Raw genomic sequence first — 4682 nt, forward strand, 5'->3', positions numbered from 1 at the left:
TGTGGGATGATGTGTTACGGAACAAGTAAAGAGACTTGCCGGTAACGAGATTGAACTAGGTATTGAGATACCGACGATCGAATCTCGGGCAAGTAACATACCGATGACAAAGGGAACAACGTATGTTGTTATGCGGTTTGACCGATAAAGATCTTCGTAGAATATGTAGGAGCCAATATGAGCATCCAGGTTCCGCTATTGGTTATTGACTGGAGACGTGTCTCGATCATGTCTACATAGTTCTCGAACCCGTAGGGTCCGCACGCTTAAAGTTCGATGACGGTTATATTATGAGTTTATGTGTTTTGATGTACCGAATGAGTTCGGAGTCCCGTATGAGATCGGGGACATGACAAGGAGTCTCGAAATGGTCGAGACGTAAAGATCGATATATTGAACGACTATATTCGTACATCGGAAAGGTTCCGAGTGATTCGGGTATTTTTGGGAGTACCGGGAGTTACGGGAATTCGTATTGGGCCTTAATGGGCCATACGGGAAAAGAGAGAAAGGCCTCAAAGGGTGGCCGCACCCCTCCCCATGGGCTGGTCCGAATTGGACTAGAGAGGGGGGCTCCCCCTTCCTTCCTTCTCCTTTTCCCTTCCCTTTCCTTCCCTCCTACTCCTACTACTTGGAAGGGCTCCTAGTTCTACTAGGAAAGGGGGAATCCTACTCCCGGTGGGAGTAGGACTCCCCTAGGGCACGCCATAGAGAGGGCCGGCCCTCCCCCTCCTCCACTCCTTTATATACGGGGGTAGGGGGCACCCCAAAGACACAACAATTGATCTCTTGATCTCTTAGCCGTGTGCGGTGCCCCCCTCCACCAAAATCCACCTCGGTCATATCATAGCGGTGCTTAGGTGAAGCCCTGCGTCGGTAGAACATCATCATCATCACCACGCCGTCGTGCTGACGGAACTCTCCCTCAAAGATCGGCTGGATCGGAGTTCGAGGGACGTCATCGAGTTGAACGTGCGCAGAACTCGGAGGTGTCGTGCGTTCGGTACTTGATCGGTCGGATCGTGAAGACGTACGACTACATCAACCGCGTTGTGCTAACGCTTCCGCTTTCGGTCTACGAGGGTACGTGGACACACTCTCCCCTCTCGTTGCTATGCATCACCATGATCTTGCGTGTGCGTAGGAATTTTTGAAATTACTACGTTCCCCAACAATGCTAGCAACCGCCTGCCGTGGGAATGATTCTGACAATAATAAGGTATAGGGTAACGGAGCATGATCTATCGAGATGCATATGGGTGACATGGTGGTTTTAGCGAGTTCGGGCCTCTCACGGTGGAGATAACAACCCTACGTCTCGTGCTCCGTAGAGGCTTTGTTATATCTGAGTATGTATCCGGAGATTACAATGTGTGTTTGAGAGAGAGGTGGAAGAAAAAAGAGCCCCTAGTCTAGTGGTGGGGGTGGCTTATATAGAGTGTGCCATCCCCACACCTCCCATGTTACAAAGTGGGGCATGAATGCCATAAAGCCAGCCCACTATCAAGCCTTCACTATGAGAATGATGTCGACTGCTTTGTTGCCTGCTGGTCTTCGTATATCTGAGTGAGTCGTACGGTCGAGTGGTGAACTGTCATCCGAGTGGATGGTATGCTGCTTGGTCGAGTGGATAGTATGCTGCTTATCTGAGTGGATAGTATGTCTCTATGAAATTTACCTGGACCCACATGTTGTGTGGACCCCATGCTTCATGATATTTCGACCCTTCATGGGCCTACCTATTATGTGTATCCCCAACATTAGCCCCCGAATAGATTCGATTTTGCAGAACGAGTTTGTGAAAGACACAATTTGGCCCGAGTGATTATGGAAATACTCGGTACCTGTCATCGTGCTTTCAGACAACCAAGGTTTGAACAAAGTCTCAATGGATTCTGGTACTGTGCTTCCCGACTGATCTGGGTAAGTGCCAGCGAGGAGCAACTTGGTGACATTCGATCATCTCTCGGAAGAGGTTAACTTGTGATCAGAGTATGGATGTGTCATTAAATTTGTGCAACAAGATTGACACATGGGCTGCTCTCTCAGAGAGATGCCATTCAAATCCCGGAGGAACGTCAATACGAGTCAGTTTTAGATCCGCACTTGTGAGTTTCACGTTTTGAGTCCTAGAAGAAGGCTCAAAACAGGTCCACGGAGGAGCGTTAAACTCACCTTATAGGATTTTTTTGGTAGTCGACGGGGTTCTTTAAAAGTTGTTTGTTTGTTGTTCGTCACTCGGACTGGTCAGGCCATACCGAGTGGAGATTACTCCAGTGGGGGCACGCTGGGTGCACCCACTGGGTGTAGTCCCCGAGACCGCCATCGACTACGGGCAGTCGGCGAGGGTCTGAGAGAGAAAATCTTCTTAACTGGTACTGATTGGACTTGTTCTTCTCCGACTCAGAGGTCGAGTGATCTGGAGGTGGGTTTGCATCGAGCAAAATGTTTCTTTCCGAGTTCTCTTCCAGTGGGGGCACGCTAAGTGCACCCAGTGGGTGCAGTCCCCGAGCCTTTGTCGGACTAGATGAGTCTGGCAAAGGGTTTAAGTCTCCCGGTAAACCTCCATGCAGTTGGCACGGTAACTATCTTTGCCTGGAATTGAATCAATCAAGTAATCTTTGTGCATTCGGCACGATGAATGAATTCAGCCTTGAAACTGCCGACTGTAGAAAAAGCTGTCCACTCCAGGGAGTAATCGTTCTAGTAGTACTTCTTATATTGACCGTTAGATTTTGCGTGAAAGGGGTATTTGTCTGAGTGGATGTGCTTCCCGACTGATCGGGGTATGTTGACTGCAAGGAAAATTTGGTGGCGCTTGTATGTATGGTCAGAAAGATACTCCTGATGTGATCAATGGGTCGATTGAATGGGCGTAACCCCGAAGGATAGCATGGTCAACGGCTGTGCGTAGCCCTCGAGTGATGTTTGAAAGAGGTAAGCTTGCTACAGAGTGTGATATGAGGTTTGATCATATGAGTAACTTAGTCATTCCCGTGCTGGGGTGTAGAGGTAAAGACATGTCCAATTGATGGTGATGCGCGAGGTGGCCGAGGGGCGATGATGTGTACAACCGAGTGATGACGCGGGGCGGTCGAGTGGTGAAGACATGCATGACCGAGTGGCGATGCGTGGAGCGGCCGAGTCATGTTGTGCGAGGTGGTCGGATAATGAAGACGTGCACAACTGTGTGGCAACGCGCGGGGGGCCGAGTGGTGAAGAACTACGTGTCCAGCCAAGTGGTGACGCGCGGAGCGGCAGTATGGTGAAGGCATGCACAACCGAGAGGTGACGCACGGAGCGGCCAAGTGGTGAAGACGTGCACAACCGAGTGGCGATGTGCGGGACGGCCGAGTGAGGATGAGCGAGGTGACCGAGTGAAGGACTACATGTCCAGCCAAGGGGTGAGGCGCGGGGCGGCCATGTGGTGAAGGCATGCACAACCAAGAGGCGACACGCGGAGCGGCCAAGCGGTGAAGATGTGCACAACCGAGTGGCGACATGCGGGACGGCCGAGTGAGGATGCGCGAGGTGGCCGAGTGAAGGACTATGTGTCCAGCCAAGTGGTGATGCGCGGGATGGCTGAATGACGACGCGTGGCGTGGCCAAGTGACGACGCGCGGGGCAGCCGAGTGAAAGATTGCGTGTCCAGCCAAGTGGCTGAAATTGTCTTCGAAGGAGTTAAACGGATGCTTTCGAAGCTAATGTAGTGACGAGGTCGGTGTATTGTGGTTGCGACGCAACAAGACCGACGTGACAACTGAGTCTGGGTAGAAATGAAGATGGCGCACAGAGCGTCTGAGTGATTATACAACTTGTCAAAGTGGCAGATCGAATGCACTTTGTTGAAGTGAAGGATCTGACAGGTGATGAAGTACTCGACTACTCAGGAGAGTGTCATTCCAAACGAGATGCAGCCCCCGAGTGCGGCGTAGCCCCCGAGCGTACTACAGGCTTCGACAATGGACATGTCGGAATACGAGAAATATAGTTTTGAATGAATGATTTGTAATTCATCGAGTCGGGCTCGGGTAAAGATGAGGAGAAGCTTCCGAGTGATGCTCGAAAGAGGCAAATTCACAAAAGAGTGAATTGTGAAATTTAATTACAAAAGGGACTTATCTGTCTCATGCCTGACGAGGTCTATATCATTGATACGATGAAGAGGATTCCATAGAGGGTTTGGCTAGATGTGTTTGAAGTCAACAGAGTGACAAGGTCAGTGTTGTGGTGCGCTAGGACCGGTACGGTGACCGAGTCCGAGCAGCAATGAAGTTGGGCATAAGGCCGTCGAGTGATCGCGTAACTTGTGTAAAAAATGGCACAAGCCAACGAAATGATTTCTTGAGGAAATTTGATGTGTGTTGAAATGATTTGTGTAAATAACACCCATAGATACCCACTGGGAGTGCAAGGGGCTTGCTAGTTAACTAGCAAGAGTCTGGAAGAGCGAAGGATCCGTTCGAACTTGTCGAAGTAAAGGATTCGACTGAACTCGTTGGAATACTGGCTGAAATAAAACGGAAGTGTAGAGTTTCGACTGAGTTGCAGCCCCGGAGGAGCGATGCAAACTCGAAATGAAGAACGACACATGGTGTTCGCGAATGATGTATGTGAAAAAATGGAAGTTGGACTCGGGAGTCACATAACCAGTACTAAGCAAATATGTGAAAATAAGCAGC

The sequence above is a fragment of the Triticum urartu genome, chromosome 7, assembly GCF_003073215.2.
Source record: "Triticum urartu cultivar G1812 chromosome 7, Tu2.1, whole genome shotgun sequence".
Taxonomy (NCBI): Eukaryota; Viridiplantae; Streptophyta; class Magnoliopsida; order Poales; family Poaceae; genus Triticum; species Triticum urartu.